General features: G+C 35.5%; 1 pseudogene across 1 annotated transcript in view; it reads left to right on the top strand.

Moving 5' to 3' along the window:
* Positions 1–21,718, top strand: part of LOC143231316 (ras-specific guanine nucleotide-releasing factor 2-like) — a 128,777-nt pseudogene extending 107,059 nt beyond the window's left edge. Inside the window, exons 15-29 of the transcript XR_013016876.1 lie at positions 873–948; positions 1,873–2,071; positions 2,619–2,845; positions 4,946–5,294; positions 13,839–14,037; positions 15,366–15,379; positions 15,596–15,778; positions 16,220–16,335; positions 17,482–17,594; positions 17,695–17,876; positions 18,686–18,783; positions 19,441–19,525; positions 20,397–20,594; positions 20,702–20,781; positions 21,608–21,718. The product of XR_013016876.1 is annotated as a ras-specific guanine nucleotide-releasing factor 2-like (transcript). The remainder of the gene's footprint in view (positions 1–872; positions 949–1,872; positions 2,072–2,618; positions 2,846–4,945; positions 5,295–13,838; positions 14,038–15,365; positions 15,380–15,595; positions 15,779–16,219; positions 16,336–17,481; positions 17,595–17,694; positions 17,877–18,685; positions 18,784–19,440; positions 19,526–20,396; positions 20,595–20,701; positions 20,782–21,607) is intronic.
* The last annotated feature ends 1,578 nt before the right edge of the window (positions 21,719–23,296 follow it).

Below are 23,296 nucleotides of genomic sequence, written 5' to 3'. Positions count from 1 at the left end.
AGAGTTGGCGGTGGGCGGTGATGACTAGCTGCCTTCCCTCTAGTCTTTCACTGCTGAATTAGGGACGGCTAGCGCAGATAGATCTCGAGTAGCTTGCGCGAAATTTCTTCTGTAAAGTGAACAAAGAAAACTAATTAAATAATACTTCGATTGTAAGTTAATTATACGACTCCATTTTTAAGTTTGTCTGAGAGTTACGATGGCCCGGCATGGCCTAGCGCGTAAGGCGTGCGACTCGTAATCCGCGGGTTCGCGCCCGCGTCGCGCTAAACATGCTCGCCCTCCCAGCCGTGGGGGTGTATAATGTTACGGTCAATCCCACTATTCGTTGGTAAAGAGTAGCCCAAGAGTTGGCGGTGGGTGGTGATGACTAGCTGCCTTCCCTCTAGTCTTACACTGCTAAATTAGGGACGGCTAGCACAGATAGCCCTCGAGTAGCTTTGTGCGAAATTCCTGAGAGTTACGTTTTTGTTTTTTAAGTTAGCGTCACAATTTTGTTTCATTTTTTATTTTTATGAATTTGTTTTATAAAATTCGTCTCTTAGTTTAGTGTTAGTGTTACAGTTTTTACTTTAAATTAGGTTCATACGTTTTAAGTTTAACTCAAATAATTTCGTTTTGAACATTGTTTCTGTTTTACGGGAAATATATTTTATGAAACATTAGTTAAAGTATCTCAGGATGTCTGTAGCAAGTGTATGAATATCTCAAAATGACCTTTGTTGTTTGTGTTAATGTAGTACGTATGTACTTTATCCGATAACGTGAATAACATTCATATGAAAGCCAAGTCCTAGTTCTCGGGTGTTAACCATTTACAACAGTAACTAACTGTATAAAATATCATGAATTTATTTGTTTTATTTCTCTAGAAATGACCCTCGTCTTTTTAAAGATGATACAGACATCCGGTTTAGCCGGACATTGAACTCATGCAAGTTACCACAGGTTAGTTTTCTGTGTTTCAGTAGAACCACGGGTTCAAATCCTACCTTATCTTAGTTTTTAAGGTGTACTCTGAAGTCATGCATGTTACCACAGGTTAGTTTTCTGTGTTTCAGTAGAACCACGGGTTCAAATCCTACCTTATCTTAGTTTTTAAGGTGTACTCTGAAGTCATGCATGTTACCACAGGTTAGTTTTCTGTATTTCAGTAGAACCCCGGGTTCAAACCCTACTTTATCTTATTTCTTTATTCATATGGTCTGGTTATTTACTCAGACAGTAAACAGACACAACTACATTAACAGTCTAGGCTCTATTGAATATAACCAAACGTGTACCATGGCACTTTCAGTGTCTGAGTAATATGTATATGTACCATGGCACTTTCAGTGTCTGAGTAATATGTATATGCACCATGGCACTTTCAGTGTCTGAGTAATATGTATATGCACATACACACACACACACACATTGTAAGTCCAAATAAATATATTTTATACACAAAAACCAAGCTGTGATCTTTATAAAATATATTTATTTTATAAATAAAATAAAATATATCTTCTTAAAATGTTCATGTTACAATGCCTTTTGTGTAATAGATAAGAAAATATATATATTTTTTATATGTTTATAATACGTTTCATTGTATGTATTTTGGGTGTTGTAAACTCATTTTCTGTTTATAAACCATTGACGTTTACCTATGTTTACTAAATTCAGAATACTTGACCAACAAGTTAGGGTCTTGTATATGATGTTTATAAAAGAGCTAACAACAGAGTTGAGTTTTTTATATATGTATAAATTTAGTTTTCTTAACCAAAATATTTTGGATTTGGGTGCTTATGTATCTATCAAAATCGCAGTAAAAAGTGTGGAATTTTGAGATCTTCGTCACTCACGCAGTTTTGTTTTGTTGGTCAGATACGCTATGCCAGTCCTGAAAGATTGTTTGAAAGGTTGACTGACCTGCGGTTCCTTAGCATTGACTTTCTCAACACATTTCTCCTTACGTACGGGTGTTCACAGATGCCGTCACTGTTCTGAAGGCTCTTAAGAAGGTTCACTACAACCCTGAACTTCAGTTGAACATGATGGGATCATCTCTACAGGACTCCACAGGGTACAATGGAATTTGGATTAGACTATTATGTTATGGCTGATGGATTAGTTAACCATTGATTTTATGAAAATGGAGTTTACAGATAGCCCAATAAATGTATGAATGAAACTAAATATAAGGGAAAATATTTCTTTATTTTGAAAAACCTACATAGTTGTTCTCTCAACAGGAATACTTTGGTGTCAATTCTCTGGGTCTATAGGATTATCGCTCAGAAATTTGGTTCTGGTGTTTGGATTTTCTTTTTGTATACCTTACCTAAATGCACCTATGTTGTATCCTGAATATAAGTTAGATAATCATATCCCTTCATGTCTCTAATATTTTTATGTTGCACGTCTCGTTGTGTTCGTTCTACTAGTTAAACAGTATTTAATGTTGTTCACATCTTACAAATACATTGATATATTGAGATGATGTTTTGGTACAGCAGGATATCTGTAGGTTTCTTGTAACCCAAATGTTATGAAGGTACACTTGTTCTTTAGTATTCCATCTGGCTGTACGTGACATGACTAAGATACACGAGTTCTGTTCTGCTTGTCAGTTCTTTAGATGCCATACCCGGAGAAGGTGGCCAGACAGATCTTGGTGTAGTGTATGCTGACTACAGTTACACTAGACGTATCAGTACTGCAAGCACAGTTTCGATGTGAGTGTAACAAGAGAGAGAGCTCAGCTTGTCAACCTCAGATGCTTTATTACAAATCCACCAATCACAGCAACTACAGGCCTTCCGAAATCAGCAGCACTGGCGTCTTAGTTACAGAAAATGTAAGTTCTACAAACTGTACAGGTCGTATGAGGTTACACAAGTAACAGTAATATATGTTATTGTTAACTTTTAAGTAATAGCAGTGAATGCTAACATTTTGAAAACTGTATAAGTCCTAAGAATGTTGAATGGATGTGTAATTAGAAACAACCAAAGAAAAGTATAACATGTTTTATATCTACTTAAATTTGTACGTATTAACAACTTTATTTTAAAGACTGTTCAGAAAGTGAACATTACTGGTGTTAATTAGATCTACAATGGGCAGAAGGCATTTGATAAAGGCCTTAGTGGGGCCTTTACTGGGTAGAATGTGCTTGTGCAACAGGCAGAATTTCTTGATAAAGGCTTCAGTGTGGAAACCAAAATATCACTATCTTCTAGACTTCAGACAGCTCCTGCACACAGAATATAAGCTATTTTTCATTATTATGAGGTATCCATTCTACCTGGATGTTTCTATAGATTTGGTAATAAGGTATTCCAAACGTGTTAACATGTTTGAAGGAACGTCTCCCCCAGACCAACATCAGTCAAATATCAGTTGGATTACAAGAAATACAACAATTCATTAGTGTTTGATTTTATACAAGTCTAAACTAACACAAGTAGTACGTCTGTTTATTAAACAGTATTAGTAATAAAGAATATTCTTCACAAGTGTTAATCTGAGAGGGTGTATAACTGCTTTAATATTTTAGACAGTTTATTACAAAATATTATATAAGCTACAATGTAACATTATTTTATATTGGAAATCTGAGTGATCACCTCAGAATGAGCTTCAGCAGTTTTCAGTTAATTTTCAAATTATTGGTGTATTTCATCACAAGATGTTATTTGTTTGTGTGTTAACATTTGGTGTATTTCCTCACAAGTGGTTGTTTATTTGTTAACATTTGGTGTATTTTCTCACAAGTGGTTGTTTGTGTGTTAACATTTGGTGTATTTTCTCACAAGTGGTTGTTTGTGTGTTAACATTTGGTGTATTTTCTCACAAGTGGTTGGTTGTGTGTTAACATTTGGTGTATTTCATCACAAGAGGTTGATTGTGTGTTAACATTTGGTGTATTTCCTCACAAGTGGTTGTTTGTGTGTTAACATTTGGTGTATTTCCTCACAAGTGGTTGTTTGTGTGTTAACATTTGGTGTATTTCCTTACAAGTGGTTGTTTATTTGTTAACATTTGGTGTATTTCATCACAAGTGGTTGTTTGTGTGTTAACATTTGGTGTATTTCCTCACAAGTGGTTGTTTGTGTGTTAACATTTGGTGTATTTCATCACAAGTGGTTGTTTGTGTGTTAACATTTGGTGTATTTCCTCACAAGTGGTTGTTTGTTTGTTAACATTTGGTGTATTTTCTCACAAGTGGTTGGTTGTGTGTTAACATTTGGTGTATTTCCTCACAAGTGGTTGTTTATTTGTTAACATTTGGTGTATTTCCTCACAAGTGATTGTTTGTGTGTTAACATTTGGTGTATTTCCTCACAAATGGTTGTTTGTGTGTTAACATTTGGTGTATTTCATCACAAGTAGTTGTTGGTGTGTTAACATTTGGTGTATTTCCTCACAAATGGTTGTTTGTGTGTTAACATTTGGTGTATTTCCTCACAAGTGGTTGTTTGTGTGTTAACATTTGGTGTATTTTCTCACAAATGATTGTTTGTGTGTTAACATTTGGTGTATTTCCTCACAAGTGGTTGTTTGTGTGTTAACATTTGGTGTATTTTCTCACAAATGATTGTTTGTGTGTTAACATTTGGTGTATTTTCTCACAAGTGGTTGTTTGTTTGTTAACATTTGGTGTATTTCCTCACAAGTGGTTGTTTGTGTGTTAACATTTGGTGTATTTCCTCACAAGTGGTTGTTTGTGTGTTAACATTTGGTGTATTTCCTCACAAGTGGTTGTTTGTTTGTTAACATTTGGTGTATTTCCTCACAAGTGGTTGTTTGTGTGTTAACATTTGGTGTATTTTCTCACAAGTGGTTGTTTGTGTGTTAACATTTGGTGTATTTCTTCACAAGTGATTATTTGTGTGTTAACATTTGGTGTATTTCTTTACAAGTGGTTGTTTGTTTTTTTGTTAACTTCTTGAAGTTGAGGAAGACCAAAAGGAACAAAATTTGAAGCGTATCCGTGAGACTTCACCTGTATCTCCGGAACCTTTGACAGTCCCCGTTTTTCTCCCATCAACCCCAGAACTCGCTGTTAGAACTGCACAACAGAAGTTAGTGAATGGTTCGGATGAGAAAGTTGAAGAAGACGAGGTCGAGGGCGATCTCTTAGCAATTCCTGGATCTTCCGTCCAATCCTCCCACTCATGTGATACCCTAACCCCCGAAGTCAGTGGCCTCAGTACCCCCACAAACATGAGCAGTACCACAAGTGCGGCCACCCTGGTGGGTAGTATTGGCAGTACAGATTCTCCTAAAGTAAGCCCTACAAGGTAATATCACATCGTATGTTGACATTTGTTTTACTGTTTTCTGTACATTCTCCTAAAGTAAGCCCTACAAGGTAATATCAGATCGTATGTTGACATTTGTTTTACTGTTTTCTGTACATTCTCCTAAAGTAAGCCCTACAAGGTAATATCAGGTTGTATGTTGACATTTGTTTTACTATTTTCTGTACATTCTCCTAAAGTAAGCCCTACAAGGTAATATCAGATCGCATGATGACATTTGTTTTACTATTTTCTGTAAATTCTCCTAAAGTAAGCCCTACAAGGTAATATCAGGTCGTATGCTAACATTTGTTTTACTATTTTCTGTAAATTCTCCTAAAGTAAGCCCTACAAGGTAATATCACATTGTATGTTGACATTTGTTTTACTATTTTCTGTAAATTCTCCTAAAGTAAGCCCTACAAGGTAATATCAGGTCGTATGCTAACATTTGTTTTACTATTTTCTGTACATTCTCCTAAAGTAAGCCCTACAAGGTAATATCAGATCGCATGATGACATTTGTTTTACTGTTTTCTGTACATTCTCCTAAAGTAAGCCCTACAAGGTAATATCAGATGATATGCTGATGTTTGTTTATTATTTTCTGTTGATCATGTATTCAATGTTTGTGAGTATACATCAGTGTTAGTTCTATAAATATATATTTGTATACATATAACAAAAGAAACAGTTTCAAACTAATATCATATAAATGACATTAGTTGTTAAGAGGCAATATAAATTACCACTATAAAACAGTAATGAACATAATATAAGATAAGCCTTAAAACTATTTTATGATGCTTGAAACTGCCTGTGGTGATAGCTCCTTAAAACACTGTGGGTATCCTATCTAACAGACAAAATCCAAACACAGATGAACAACCAATCAGCAAATATGGAAACATAATTAAGGATGTGGCATTGAGAGTTTATACCCACAATGTATGTCAAGTCAGCTGGTTAAAATAAAGTACAGAACAACATTTTGACCTTTCAAGTCATCTTCTAACTTTTGTTAACCTGAAGATGACATAAGAAGGTCGAGACATTGTTCTGTACTTTATTTTAATAAAAGTTTCAATACCCATACCAGTTGTGTTTAGAATACATTTTTACTTCAAGTAGGTTACTCATCATCATGAATTATGAACACAGTGTCTCAACTGGTACTGTCCCTCACTGTCTGCAGCCAGTTGTGGGAAGACAGTTACCTTTAAAAGTTCTTTTAATATCAAAAGTACAAATAAAATAACACCACCCTAACTTTATCCTCCATATTTTTTTCTTCTTGAATGGAAACTATATTCCATAAAAACTATTATAGAAATTAAGAATAGTGGGTGAGTTACACTATATGTTAGTAAAAGAGTAGCCCAAGAGTTGGCAGTGGGTGGTGATAACTAACTGCCTTCCTTCTAGTCTGACACTGCAAAATTAGGAACGGCTAGCACAGATAGCCCTTGTGTAGCTTTGCATGAAAGTTACAAACAAACAAACAATTATTATTATTTTTTATACTTTAGGAACTATTAGAACTTTTAACAGTGGAGGTTTGGAGACGTATGGGTGGTTTTATTTTACTTCTACTTTTTTCATTAACAGAACTTTTAAGGACAACTGTCTTCTCACAACTGGCTGCAGACAGTGAGAAGGGGTAAGTGTTGTGGGTACTGTCTTCTCACAACTGGCTGCAGACAGTGAGAAAGGGTAGGTGTTGTGGGTACTGTCTTCTCACAACTGGCTGCAGACAGTGAGAGGGGGTAGGTGTTGTGGGTACTGTCTTCTCACAACTGGCTGCAGACAGTGAGAGGGGGTAGGTGTTGTGGGTACTGTCTTCTCACAACTGGCTGCAGACAGTGAGAAAGGGTAGGTGTTGTGGGTACTGTCTTCTCACAACTGGCTGCAGACAGTGAGAAAGGGTAGGTGTTGTGGGTACTGTCTTCTCACAACTGGCTGCAGATAATGAGAAGGGGTAAGTGTTGTGGGTACTGTCTTCTCACAACTGGCTGCAGACAGTGAGAAAGGGTAGGTGTTGTGGGTACTGTCTTCTCACAACTGGCTGCAGATAATGAGAAGTGGTAAGTGTTGTGGGTACTGTCTTCTCACAACTGGCTGCAGACAGTGAGAAGGGGTAGGTGTTGTGGGTACTGTCTTCTCACAACTGGCTGCAGACAGTGAGAGGGGGTAGGTGTTGTGGGTACTGTCTTCTCACAACTGGCTGCAGACAGTGAGAGGGGGTAGGTGTTGTGGGTACTGTCTTCTCACAACTGGCTGCAGACAGTGAGAGGGGGTAGGTGTTGTGGGTACTGTCTTCTCACAACTGGCTGCAGACAGTGAGAAAGGGTAGGTGTTGTGGGTACTGTCTTCTCACAACTGGCTGCAGACAGTGAGAAAGGGTAGGTGTTGTGGGTACTGTCTTCTCACAACTGGCTGCAGATAATGAGAAGGGGTAAGTGTTGTGGGTACTGTCTTCTCACAACTGGCTGCAGACAGTGAGAGGGGGTAGGTGTTGTGGGTACTGTCTTCTCACAACTGGCTGCAGACAGTGAGAAAGGGTAGGTGTTGTGGGTACTGTCTTCTCACAACTGGCTGCAGACAGTGAGAAAGGGTAGGTGTTGTGGGTACTGTCTTCTCACAACTGGCTGCAGACAGTGAGAAAGGGTAGGTGTTGTGGGTACTGTCTTCTCACAACTGGCTGCAGACAGTGAGAAAGGGTAAATGTTGTGGGTACTGTCTTCTCACAACTGGCTGCAGACAGTGAGAAAGGGTAGGTGTTGTGGGTACTGTCTTCTCACAACTGGCTGCAGACAGTGAGAAGTGGTAAATGTTGTGGGTACTGTCTTCTCACAACTGGCTGCAGACAGTGAGAAAGGGTAGGTGTTGTGGGTACTGTCTTCTCACAACTGGCTGCAGACAGTGAGAAGTGGTAAATGTTGTGGGTACTGTCTTCTCACAACTGGCTGCAGACAGTGAGAAAGGGTAGGTGTTGTGGGTACTGTCTTCTCACAACTGGCTGCAGACAGTGAGAAAGGGTAGGTGTTGTGGGTACTGTCTTCTCACAACTGGCTGCAGACAGTGAGAAAGGGTAGGTGTTGTGGGTACTGTCTTCTCACAACTGGCTGCAGACAGTGAGAAGTGGTAAGTGTTGTGGGTACTGTCTTCTCACAACTGGCTGCAGACAGTGAGAAGAGGTAGGTGTTGTGGGTTTTAGCACTCAATTCTACACTGATTGATTTTCCATGTTTGCTTATTAGTTTCATCCAAGTTTGGATTTTGTCTGTTAGATGTGATTCCGTCAATGCTTTTGGAAGCTACCACCACAGAAAGTTTCTGTTATGACTTTAACGTTATGGGTAGAAATTACAAGTGACACTATATTTTTAAGGTTTATCTTATATATCTTAGAGAGTTCTATGGTCACATTCATTATGTGTTGGAAATAAAACAGATATGTTGGAATTAGTTTATTCTTATGAAATTAAATTAAATATATCTATTTGCAAAGTAATCAGATTAATTAGCCTTTAAATTATGGTCAATTGAACAAAGAGGTAACTATCCCATTGTAGACTCACCAGTTAATTACATAATGTTTGTAAATAAATTACATGAGGTAATGTTACAAAGTATATCAGTAATTATGTTATCATTACAGAACATCACTTGACAAACTAAAAGAAAAAGCATATGGCAGACTGATTGTTACTGTTGTCTCAAAAATTAAAGACGTAGAATTCATTGAACTCTGGAAGGTTGTCTTATCACTAGTTGTTCTGTTCTGTGTTTTCAGTCATACTGTGGAAGGTTGTGTTACCACTAGTTGTTCTGTTTTGTGTTTTTAGTCATAATCTGGAAGGTTGTCTTATCACTAGTTGTTCTTTTCTGTGTTTTCAGTCATACCCTGGAAGGTTGCGTTACCACTGGTTGTTCTGTTTTGTGTTTTCAGTCATACTCTGGAAGGTTGTCTTATCACTGGTTGTTCTGTTCTGTGTTTTCAGTCATACTCTGGAAGGTTGCCTTACCACTAGTTGTTCTATTCTGTGTTTTCAGTCATACTCTGGAAGGTTGTCTTACTCCCAGTTGTTCTGTTCTGTGTTTTCAGTCATACTCTGGAAGGTTGTCTTACCACCAGTTCTGTCCTGTGTTTTCAGTCATACTCTGGAAGGTTGTCTTACCACCAGTTGTTCTGATGTGTGTTTTCAGTCATACTCTGGAAGGTTGTCATACCACTAGTTTTCTATCTTGTGTTTTCAGTCATGCCTGTGGTAGGTTTTCTTTCCAACTTGTTATTTTCTTATGTCCTTTGCTATTTTCTTAAAAAGTCATGTTATTGATTGATTTGCTCCATCTGTGCTCTTTCAAATATGTTGAAGGCCCCCTTGTAGACTAGCAATTACATTGATATTGCCTGAACCATATGTGCAGATGGTAATCTCAATAATCATTGGCCAGATTTTTCATTTTGATGATATTTTGAAAGGTTATTTGATTGACTAGTAGCTTTATCCTCACGTTTTAGCCATACTTGTAGAAAGCGTCTGATTGACTAGTAGCTTCATCCTCGTGTTTGTAGCCATACCTGTAGAAGTCATCTGATTGACTAGTAACTTCCACATCATATTTGTAGCCATACCTGTAGAAGTCATCTGATTAACCATTAGCTTCATCCTCGTGTTTGTAGCCATACCTGTAGAAGTCATCTGATTGACCAGTAGCTTCATCCTCGTGTTTGTAGCCATACCTGTAGAAGTCATCTGATTGACTAGTAACTTCAACATCATATTTGTAGCCATACCTGTAGAAGTCATCTGATTGACTAGTAACTTCCACATCATATTTGTAGCCATACCTGTAGAAGTCATCTGATTGACTAGTAACTTCAACATCATATTTGTAGCCATACCTGTAGAAGTCATCTGATTGACTAGTAACTTCAACATCATATTTGTAGCCATACCTGTAGAAGTCATCTGATTGACTAGTAACTTCAACATCATATTTGTAGCCATACCTGTAGAAGTCATCTGATTGACTAGTAACTTCAACATCATATTTGTAGCCATACCTGTAGAAGTCATCTGATTGACTAGTAACTTCAACATCATATTTGTAGCCATACCTGTAGAAGTCATCTGATTGACTAGTAACTTCAACATCATATTTGTAGCCATACCTGTAGAAGTCATCTGATTGACTAGTAACTTCAACATCATATTTGTAGCCATACCTGTAGAAGTCATCTGATTGACTAGTAACTTCAACATCATATTTGTAGCCATACCTGTAGAAGTCATCTGATTGACTAGTAACTTCAACATCATATTTGTAGCCATACCTGTAGAAGTCATCTGATTGACTAGCAGCTTCATCCTCATGTTTGTAGCCATACCTGTAGAAGTCATCTGATTGACTAGTAGCTTCATCCTTGTGTTTGTAGCCATATCTGTAGAAGTCATCTGATTGACTAGTAACTTCCACATCATATTTGTAGCCATACCTGTAGAAGTCATCTGATTGACTAGTAACTTCCACATCATATTTGTAGCCATACTTGTAGAAGTCATCTGATTGACTAGTAACTTCCACATCATATTTGTAGCCATACCTGTAGAAGTCATCTGATTGACTAGTAGCTTCATCCTCATGTTTGTAGCCATACCTGTAGAAGTCATCTGATTGATTAGTAACTTCATCCTCGTGTTTGTAGCCATACCTGTAGAAGTCATCTGATTGACTAGTAGCTTCATCCTCATATTTGTAGCCATACCTGTAGAAGTCATCTGATTGACTAGTAACTTCCACATTACATTTGTAGCCATACCTGTAGAAGTCATCTGATTGACTAGTAGCTTCATCCTCGTGTTTGTAGCCATACCTGTAGAAGTCATCTGATTGACTAGTAACTTCAACATCATATTTGTAGCCATACTTGTAGAAGTCATCTGATTGACCAGTAGCTTCATCCTCTTGTTTGTAGCCATACCTGTAGAAGTCATCTGATTGACTAGTAGCTTCATCCTCATGTTTGTAGCCGTACCTGTAGAAGTCATCTGATTGACTAGTAACTTCAACATCATATTTGTAGCCATACTTGTAGAAGTCATCTGATTGACCAGTAACTTCAACATCATATTTGTAGCCATACCTGTAGAAGTCATCTGATTGACTAGTAGCTTCATCCTCGTGTTTGTAGCCATTACCTGTAGAAGTCATCTGATTGACTAGTAACTTCAACATCATATTTGTAGCCATACCTGTAGAAGTCATCTGATTGACCAGTAGCTTCATCCTCGTGTTTGTAGCCGTACCTGTAGAAGTCATCTGATTGACTAGTAACTTCAACATCATATTTGTAGCCATACTTGTAGAAGTCATCTGATTGACTAGTAACTTCCACATCATATTTGTAGCCATACTTGTAGAAGTCATCTGATTGACTAGTAACTTCCACATCATATTTGTAGCCATACCTGTAGAAGTCATCTGATTGACCAGTAGCCTCATCCTCGTGTTTGTAGCCATACCTGTAGAAGTCATCTGATTGACTAGTAGCTTCATCCTCGTGTTTGTAGCCATACCTGTAGAAGTCATCTGATTGACTAGTAACTTCAACATCATATTTGTAGCCATACTTGTAGAAGTCATCTGATTGACCAGTAACTTCAACATCATATTTGTAGCCATACCTGTAGAAGTCATCTGATTGACTAGTAGCTTCATCCTCGTGTTTGTAGCCGTACCTGTAGAAGTCATCTGATTGACTAGTAACTTCAACATCATATTTGTAGCCATACTTGTAGAAGTCATCTGATTGACCAGTAACTTCAACATCATATTTGTAGCCATACCTGTAGAAGTCATCTGATTGACTAGTAGCTTCATCCTCGTGTTTGTAGCCATACCTGTAGAAGTCATCTGATTGACTAGTAACTTCAACATCATATTTGTAGCCATACCTGTAGAAGTCATCTGATTGACTAGTAGCTTCATCCTCGTGTTTGTAGCCGTACCTGTAGAAGTCATCTGATTGACTAGTAACTTCAACATCATATTTGTAGCCATACCTGTAGAAGTCATCTGATTGACTAGTAGCTTCATCCTCGTGTTTGTAGCCATACCTGTAGAAGTCATCTGATTGACTAGTAACTTCAACATCATATTTGTAGCCATACTTGTAGAAGTCATCTGATTGACCAGTAGCTTCATCCTCGTGTTTGTAGCCATACCTGTAGAAGTCATCTGATTGACTAGTAGCTTCATCCTCATGTTTGTAGCCGTACCTGTAGAAGTCATCTGATTGACTAGTAACTTCAACATCATATTTGTAGCCATACTTGTAGAAGTCATCTGATTGACCAGTAACTTCAACATCATATTTGTAGCCATACCTGTAGAAGTCATCTGATTGACTAGTAGCTTCATCCTCGTGTTTGTAGCCGTACCTGTAGAAGTCATCTGATTGACTAGTAACTTCAACATCATATTTGTAGCCATACCTGTAGAAGTCATCTGATTGACTAGTAGCTTCATCCTCGTGTTTGTAGCCATACCTGTAGAAGTCATCTGATTGACTAGTAACTTCAACATCATATTTGTAGCCATACTTGTAGAAGTCATCTGATTGACTAGTAACTTCCACATCATATTTGTAGCCATACTTGTAGAAGTCATCTGATTGACTAGTAACTTCCACATCATATTTGTAGCCATACCTGTAGAAGTCATCTGATTGACCAGTAGCCTCATCCTCGTGTTTGTAGCCATACCTGTAGAAGTCATCTGATTGACTAGTAGCTTCATCCTCGTGTTTGTAGCCATACCTGTAGAAGTCATCTGATTGACTAGTAACTTCAACATCATATTTGTAGCCATACTTGTAGAAGTCATCTGATTGACCAGTAACTTCAACATCATATTTGTAGCCATACCTGTAGAAGTCATCTGATTGACTAGTAGCTTCATCCTCGTGTTTGTAGCCGTACCTGTAGAAGTCATCTGATTGACTAGTAACTTCAACATCATATTTGTAGCCATACTTGTAGAAGTCATCTGATTGACCAGTAACTTCAACATCATATTTGTAGCCATACCTGTAGAAGTCATCTGATTGACTAGTAGCTTCATCCTCGTGTTTGTAGCCGTACCTGTAGAAGTCATCTGATTGACTAGTAACTTCAACATCATATTTGTAGCCATACCTGTAGAAGTCATCTGATTGACTAGTAGCTTCATCCTCGTGTTTGTAGCCGTACCTGTAGAAGTCATCTGATTGACTAGTAACTTCAACATCATATTTGTAGCCATACTTGTAGAAGTCATCTGATTGACCAGTAGCTTCATCCTCGTGTTTGTAGCCATACCTGTAGAAGTCATCTGATTGACTAGTAGCTTCATCCTCGTATTTGTAGCCATACCTGTAGAAGTCATCTGATTGACTACTAACTTCCACATCATATTTGTAGCCATATCTGTAGAAGTCATATGTTTAGATGATAAATCAACAAACTATGATTAACAAGAGTGGTTAACTTTTTGCAGAACAATTGCCCCACAGCGCATACCTGAACGAACTTCACCAGTTAGAACTCCTGAAAACACGCCCCCTCAAACACCTCTTCCCTCAATGTCTTCTCCGATTCGTTTTCCTCTGGATAAACAACGGCAGATTCCACCACCGGTTCAGTCCAGCCAATCGGCTCCAAATGTTATGACATATTTAAGAGTCAGGGGAGGTATGGTAGTTTTTAATATTAAAATATATTGATAATGGTATGTTGAGATGTAATTAGAGAAAACAGACCTTTCCCACCATCAAACATAAACAAGTAAAAAACAAATTATAACTGTGCCATCTGATAAGCAGGTATAACCCCTGGTAAAGGTGCAATTCCAAAATTTGGAAATAAAAATAAAATGAACATTTTTATAAATGTGAATAAAATCTGTTTTTCCAGGATGTAACTTGATTAGTTTAAAGTTTCACAATTACATCTTCTTCAGGAGCTATCGATACTTTGCAGGTTCATTAACACTATGTAACAGAAGTTTTACTTTTTCCTGGACAGAAAGTGTTGTTTCCCAATTGCTTATGACAAATTGAAAAGACCTATTTCTCTATTCAAACTTTGTTTTTGTGACCTGAGAGCATATAACAAAAACATGATGGGAGACTATATTTGGGGGATGATATGTAAAAGTGATTTACATTACAGTCGCAAATCTGAAAAAACTACTCACTTCTAAACATTTTTTGTAACTTTAGTATAAATACACGTAAATATTGATTTATATGTTGTTTTATTCAGACCTTATGAAAATGTGCCTATTTTTACATAGAAAATAGGTTACTTCCTAAATTTCATTATCTAGGTCACAAAAGCAAAGTTCAAAGGGAATAATGACCATTTTCTGTACTTTTACAACATAAGCACTTAAGAAATAACATACTATCCAGGAACAAAACTTGTGTTACAAAGTGTAATCCAGTTAATTCTAAATAGGTTGTGATTTTAGTTACATTTATAGAAATGTCCATTAATAAACTCGAGTTTGCCTTAAACAAAAGTTTAGAATTATAAGATGGATATTTTATTTCTCTCATGGTGAGGGGTGTTCTCTGCAAAAAATTAAAATGTTTTAAAGAAAGGAGTTAGTTACAGGTTATTTATCTTTTACTTACCTAAAACTGGTGGCCACTCATGTGGTTGGCGTACTTAATTAGCATAGAACTTTGTATTGGAAACGAATCAAAATAAAACCTACCTGTGTGATCATAGTTCTTTGTATCTAAAGTATATAAATCTGGAAGATTAGTTGTAGAATATTCTGGCAAAACTAATAAAATATTCTATAAAAACCAATTTGTACATTTTTTGAGTACTTTTACTTTTTTCTTTGTTTCTTGGAATTAATTTGTCTTGGGGCTTCTGTTTAGCACAGAATTCCATCCATTGTGAGGAGTTGAACCTCACATTTAATTATTGTACATAATTAGATCTGTTATTAATGTAATGGAAGAACAAGATTGAGGCATGTTTTTTTTATTTTAAAATTTTTGATGTTTAGAAAAAAAAAGTTGGGTTTGATCATTGTTATAAGTCCTGAGGCTTATGGCTGAGCCACGGGAGCAGGATGGAGCACATCCTATACTGACACTCTGAGTATTACAATTTCTAAATAAAACTGGCAGGTGTGGGAATTTATTTTAATTTTACTTTTTCATTTAGAAATATTGTATTATATTTTGTGTGTTTACACATTTACTTCAAATATTTAACTTACTTTTGACATAATAGCAGTGGGGAAGAGAGAAGCAGTGAAACTGAAAGTGGAAGTCCTTCAACCACTCCACGGAGTAGTTTCCAGACAGAGTCAACCATACTCTCAACTCCAAGAAGCAGCTTCCAGTACCCAGACTCTCCACAACATAGCAGTAAAGCTGGTGTGGTAGTGACTTCATCCCGGGCATCAACTCGCAGGTTCGTCAAATAATAATTAGTGAATTCATATAAAAATCTTTAGTACAGTACAAGACACACTCTGATGTTAGCTAAATCTTTGTTACAAACATGCCTCACTGCCTGTACATAAGTGTTTTTGAACAAGTATTCCATTAAGTTAAAAACTTTCTGTTCTAATTTTATCTCACATAATTTGTTTTGATTTTTTTTAAGATTATTCCACCTTATTCAAGTTCAGATTTGTTATTTATACTGTCAGTTCACAACATTAGTCAAGAACTGGGGAAAGTGAAAACTGATTAAAGAAACGTGCTCTTCATAACCAACTGTCTTGACAATAATTATGATTTTGTTCATTAATAACCTTTGTATACTTAGGTTTATGTTAATTATAAACGTTAAGAAAGTGTGCATTTCAGGGTTAGTAACTGGCGTTCACTTTGTACTGTGTTACTTTAGATCTAGCACAAGTTCAGCGGCAGCAGCGTTTGCAGCAGCCACAGCAGGGTCTAGTAATCCACCAGAACCACCGTCACAACCCCAATCACGAGCTGGTAGCCATTTTCCCAGTGCAGGTAGGTTTCCAAGATGGGTTTGACGTTTTTTTAAATCTGTACTAAGTTGCTGTAGTTTTTAATAGTCCTAGGACATAGTTCAATATAAAACATGTGTTACTACTGATATAATGGGAGTTTTGAAACAGCAATAGTCTCAGGACATAGTTCAATATAAAACATGTGTTACTACTGATATAATGGGAGTTTTGAAACAGTGCTGGTTAATGGATTTAATGTCAATTTTAGGTTTAATAAATTCATTGAATGATGTTTATACCCAAGTCTGCTGTGTGATATGTTTTTGTCTTATCCATCTCAATTTGATACACTAATGATATATATATATATATATAGCAATGTAATGTCTATTTTTTTTCAGTGACATGTATATAAATTCAATTAGTGTATGTACTCTGGAGTGGTTGTTTTTATTTTTATATTCTCTGTGTGGAAAAGTTGTCTAGTGAATCTTTTAAAACTGACTCTAATTTCCTGAGGAGGACATTAAAGTCAGTATTTAAGAAAGACTCGGTGGCTGAAAGAAATTAAAAATTCCCAAAACACGGGGCTGTGGTGGTTTCCTAAACTAATTGTACTATTTAAAGCCAAAGTTTATATCAGGTGAAAGTTGTTATCAAACATTGTGAGTTTAATATACAAACAATAAATACAATGTCTTTATTTATGTGATACACTTAGATAACACACTGTCTATAGTTTTATGATTGCACTACTGCTACATAAACAATAATACAATGTCCTTGTTTGCATCAAACACTTAACATGCTGTTCACAATTGTGTGAATATATTCCTTCTATAAAAACATCTTTGTTTAAGATTTAAAACACATAATTGTACAAACCTAGTGTTGCTATAGAAACAATAAACGTATCTTTACTTGTGCAAAACACCTGAGACATTTTCAATAATTTTGTGAATGTCTTATTGATATACAAATAATAAACACATTTTTCTTTACATGAAACATCTAACAAAATATTCATAATTGTGTAAATATATTGTTTTATGCAAACAATAAATAAAACATTTTATTTACATGAAATGTCGAACATATTTTTTTATATATATTTGTCTCAAAAATCTTTTATTTAAATCTTTATAAGTCTAAGAAGTAAAGAATGAATTTAACCTGTACCTGACAGCTGGAACAGATTTGAAGATCCCAATACAAAGGCCAAGCGAGTCTATGATTAGCACAGCTGCTACCATGAGAGTTTTGAACGTTCTACGTCACTGGGTATCCAAACATTCCCAGGTACTGGAGTTTTTTTATTTGTTTTTCTGATTTATGGAGATTTTTATTTTGATATTTGCATTCTTTAACTTCTGAAGATTACAAACTATTATTCTTTCAGGATTTTGAAAATGATCCTAAACTCCTCAGTTGACAAATGATTTTTTAGAGGAACTAGTTCACAACACAAACTTGTTACCTGCTGAACACAAGGCAGCAGCTCAGATATTACAGATGATAAGCAAACAAGATCAAGAAAAGACAACAAAAGTTGAACTGGATGTTCTACTGTCACCACCTATGGTAAGATGTGGTACACGTGACATGATAAACTTACCCCATCAGGAAATGTATTACTTATATCTTGTTCATGTCACAGATGTACCTGTGTTCTAAATCAGAGAGGAAAGGAACAGAGGTTCACATTACTTAAGTTTAAATACTAAACAGCTTGGTTAGTTTCACAGATGTCTCTATGTTCTAAATCAGAGAGGAAAGGAACAAAGGTTCACATTACTTAAGTTTAAATACTAAACAGCTTGGTTAGTTTCACAGATGTCTCTATGTTCTAAATCAGAGAGGAAAGGAACAAAGGTTCACATTACTTAAGTTTAAATACTAAACAGCTTGGTTAGTTTCACAGATGTCTCTATGTTCTAAATCAGAGAGGAAAGGAACAAAGGTTCACATTACTTAAGTTTAAATACTAAACAGCTTGGTTAGTTTCACAGATGTCTCTATGTTCTAAATCAGAGAGGAAAGGAACAGAGGTTCACATTACTTAAGTTTAAATACTAAACAGCTTGGTTAGTTTCACAGATGTCTCTATGTTCTGAATCAGAGAGGAAAGGAACAAAGGTTCACATTACTTAAGTTTAAATACCAAACAGCTTGGTTAGTTTCACAGATATCTCTATGTTCTAAATCAGAGGAAAGGAACAAAGGTTCACATTACTTAAGGTTAATTACTAAACAACTTGGTTATTTACAATGTGAAGTTTTTATTTTACTTTTTATTCTGTATTTTAGATATTGTTCGTTAGGCAATGAAAATGAGGTAACCTTGAATTTCAAAACTTTGTCATTTATCTTTAAAGCAATTTCTTTTTCAGATTCCAAGTAAGGAAACTATAGAGACTTTATCAGCTTTGGAATTGGCTGAAGGAATGACTTTCCTGGATCACCAGATTTTTATCTCCATCAGGAGCGAGTGAGTGTAGTTTATTGTCCAATCTTTATTATGTTTAATATCAAAAGAAAAATGTGAGTGGATGAAAAGTTTAAGATTTCTATTTATTGTTTTGATTCTGGTTACGTATCTGTATGATTCTGGTTACATATCTGTATTTTTAACCTGAATCACACCTTGTAAACTAAAGAGTCAGGTTAAATTTGCTATGCTTGAGGTATCTTGAACTGTTAATTAGCAGAAGAACAAGTCCGTAACTTTTTTGATTGACTGTCACTTTTATAGCATGCTCACAGCAGAAATTGCATGGGCATTCAGTAGCATTGTGTCTCAAACCTTGTGATCTGTCGTACTGCTCACTTACCATTAATTTGAGCCACTTCTGGCACAAAATATTTTACCTTGATTTCAGATGCAGTCACTTCTTTTCAATCAAACCTCATAAGAAGAATAGATATTCAATACATAAAAATCATAACTTTCAATAAGAGCAGTTGTTGATTTGATAGCTTAGGCTTAGTAAAGTTTTTACTTCTTTACTGTGACAAAAACAAAACAAGATAATGATTTGTGTAACTGACTGTTCATCAGAGGCTCCACCTTTGTAACAGTGTCTGTTTTAAACTGTAAGAATATTTTATGTGTCTTACTTTTGTAACATTTATGTATCATTTACAGAGAATTTCTTGGGCAAGCATGGATGAAAGCTGAGAAAACAACAAAAGCTCCACATATCATACTGATGACTAGGAGATTTAACGATGTAAGTTGTTGAAAGGTTTCTTATTGGTAGTAGCTATGGAGTTAAACTATTTAGATGAAAAAAACATTAATAGCAGAAGCCACATAGTTCATTTGGTGTGTGATCCTAGGTGATGTGTAAATTAGGCAATCATTGGTAGTGATTATCCTATCGTCCTGAGATTAGGAGGGACCTTGTTTTGAGAAAGGAGGAATGTGGTAGTGTACATTTATACTGATGATAACAGTTCCAGTACTGAACATGCATTATCTAGAACTGATTCAAGTTACAGTATGCTAATAAGCCAATGGATCAAAAGGAGTTGAAACCAGCACCAGTTTATATCTATTAATTTTTCTGGTCATAAGGATTGGCAATAGGATTATGAAAGGTTTTATTTAAATTGTTAACACTTCTTACAACTATTCAGCTTCCTCTGTGGATAACTTGTTTACCTTAATCTGTTGATTGTAAAAACTTGTATCTGGTAAAGTATCTTGTTTGTTTTGATGTTGACCACAGTGTTACATTGTAGTCTACTTGCATTTTGCCCAACACAGGTATTGAAACCTGTTTTTTTATAACATTATAAAACCTCTTACTTACCACCGAGAAACCAGGGATCTTATAGAAAATTATTTTTTATTTCAGGGAAATTATTGTTATGACATATTTTATGCTGACATGTTTTGCTTGAGGGGAAAAATAAGGTTAATACCTCAAAATAATAACTTACTACTTTCACTTATTTTCAAGTGATGGCGAGGTATTCGAACACCTGGAGTGCAATCAACAAAAACTTTATAGTTTCTGGGTATTGTGAACATCCATACTTCAGTACATACAGTTGCATGAAAACAGTTTCTTTAGATTGGTAGTTTTAATCCAACAGGTGAGTCGGCTAGTTGTGTCCGAAATCATGAGAACTCCAGAGATGGCTAAGAGGGTGTGCGTCATTGAAAAGTGGGCAGCAGTAGCTGACATATGTCGCTGTCTTCACAACTTTAATGGTGTCCTCCAGATCTGTGCAGCATTTATGAACAGTTCAGTGTTTCGACTAAAGAAAACGTGGGAAAAGGTTTCTAAAACAGTACGTACCTTAAATCATTTTATTTATTTATTATATATATATATTTTATATTGTATTAGATAAGGCTGCAAGATCTGTTAACTGAATATATTTTATTTCTAAACTAGACCAAGCAGACAGTTGACAAACTGCAAGTCCTAGTCTCAGCTGATGGGAGGTTTCGGAACATGAGGGATGCCCTTCACAGGTTAAAATTGACACTTTTTTTTTTTTTTTAATTTCACAGGTAGCTTTGTATGAGAGAAAAAAGGTAATAGTTGTATAACATGTTAAGATACAGATTTTGTTTGGCGGCTGAGTTTTGCAGGTTAGCAGTTAATCATTTGAAAGCCAATTAACAAGTTATCAACTTACGGATTAGGATTCAATGTTATGTGATTGGATAAAACTTAGAACTTGTATGACACAAGGTGGGAATCACCCCTTGTGTGAAAGTCCAGTTGTTATGTGACACCAATTGCTTTGTAGTTCCATATGAGAGGGTGAGAGTCCAATAGTTGTATGACACAGGTGGAGAGAGTCCAGTAATTGTGTGATTAACATTACTTCAGAGTTCTGTATGAGGGGTGAAAGTCCAGTAGTTGTGTGACACCAGTTGCAATGTGGTTCTGTATAACTTTAGTAGTTTAAGATTTTGTTTTTATAAGGGGTAACAGTACACTAACTTGTCTACTAGTTTAATATTAGTTCCCTTCTACTGACAAGAACAAGAATCTTGTTTGTTTTTAAACATAAAAATGTGTAATGGGTTATTTGTGTTCCTTTCCTACTGTAGGGATCAAACCCTAAATTTTAGCATTATACACCTTCAAGCCACAGAGAGAATTTGCATGTGAAATTTAGGAAAGCAAACTTAATCAAAACCACTTTTAGAAGGAAAAAAACATGAGATTCGTCTTCAAATAATGAAGAATATAAATATTCAAAAGTATTTAAAAAATGTAACATATAGTGAACAAACAACTTTAAAAAGCTTCTATTATAACTAATATAAAATCATGTTTCCATTCCAGGTGTGACCCACCATGTATTCCTTACCTGGGCATGTACCTCACAGACTTGTCTTTTATTGAAGAAGGTACTCAAACTTCACCGATGAAGGGCTGCTAAATTTTCGAAAATGAGAATGGTAAGTTCGAGTTTATTTTAAATATAATTTATCCATGTAACAGTTTGTTTGCAGTTAAGTTAAAAATAACATTTTAAGCATTCCCTTAGTTCTTATGCATTTTATTAGTATAATTATGTCAGGATTAACAAATAACTTGGTTTTTAAAAATTTTACCTTAAAAGTGCTATAGTATCAAAATTAATAGGACACAAATTCCATTTTAATTCTTATATAAATGGTTAAACTGAAAAGTTGCAAAGCATCAGACTCCAGAAAAGGAACTTGCAACGTTCTAATAAACAGTTAAACATAGGATTACCATGGTTACATCTAAAATGTATAGGCAACTCCTATCACAAGATTATGAAAACCTTGAACTGCAACTTTAATAAAAAAAGGTCTCAGCTTGTATGTATGAAAAGTCCTGTTTACGAGATAATAATTCATATGTATTCACATTCTTCATACTGTTTATTAGTAATGAAATAACAGTGTTTACTAATAATGTAACATAAACTGACTGTACAAAATGACACTTAAACTTGACACTCTACCATCTTTGTACTTCCACTTGGGATTACCACAGAGGAAAACTTTGAGACTTCTTACTAGTTGTCATGGTATATTTCTCGGCTTGAGACACTACATAACACTCTGAGTAAACAATTCTCTGATCATATTGACAAAATATTCACATATTAGATTGAATATGTTGCACACTGTTGAGTAATACCAACAGTATGAAGTTTCGTTTTATCTCGTCTGTGAGATACTTTCTTATATGTGTGACACATTATCTTGTACATACAAGTTAATGTTTATTATTCACTTTAGTTCAGGGCTTCTATACAAGATAACATTTAACTGTGTGTGGATATTTAATGTTTCCAGATTGCTCACGTGATTCGGGGAAATTCGCCACTTTCAGCAAACTCCTACAAAATTCAAATGAGTCCAAAGGTAATAAATTTGGTAATTTTCTTTAGTTCCTGTGTATCAGCTAACTACTTTTATCCTCTATGAAAACTTAAAAGCTGAATTTGAACTGTTCATGACAATAAAAATTAATTATTAAAAAAAAAATATATATATGTATTATTTATGGAACCTTATTTTAATAACAAATAAAGTAATACATTTAAAACAAGAAGCAAGAACCAGTTAGAAAGTGTAGATAAAACGTTGGTACATGTACATTGTTTATTTAGTCAGGCTTCATTTTTCTCTTTTTGTTACTTTCATATATCACAGGCCATTCTTTAAATGTATTATTGTCATTGTTTTTCTCTTTCTCCTAAAGCTGTGAAAGTTTAATAACTTACTGTTTTCTTCTCACGAACTATTCTGAAATTTAACCCAACAATCATTCAGATCTTGTGAACAAGATGTCAGTTTAATACAGGTTGTTACCCTTGGCATATTTTGATCTTATCCGAGCACAAGCTTCCGTTTATAAATCAAAACTTTATTTTCTAACAGTTATGTATATTTTTACAGATAACAAGCCTTGGTTTAGATACTAAATAAGTTTCATGGGAGTTGCCCAAATGATTTCAACGTATAGTTTAGTGAACAGTTGCATATAAAGTTT

The sequence above is a fragment of the Tachypleus tridentatus genome, chromosome 11, assembly GCF_004210375.1.
Source record: "Tachypleus tridentatus isolate NWPU-2018 chromosome 11, ASM421037v1, whole genome shotgun sequence".
Classification (NCBI taxonomy): Eukaryota; Metazoa; Arthropoda; class Merostomata; order Xiphosura; family Limulidae; genus Tachypleus; species Tachypleus tridentatus.
The sequence above is the reverse complement of the archived record's forward strand: the minus strand, read 5'-3'. Positions and strand labels throughout refer to the sequence as shown.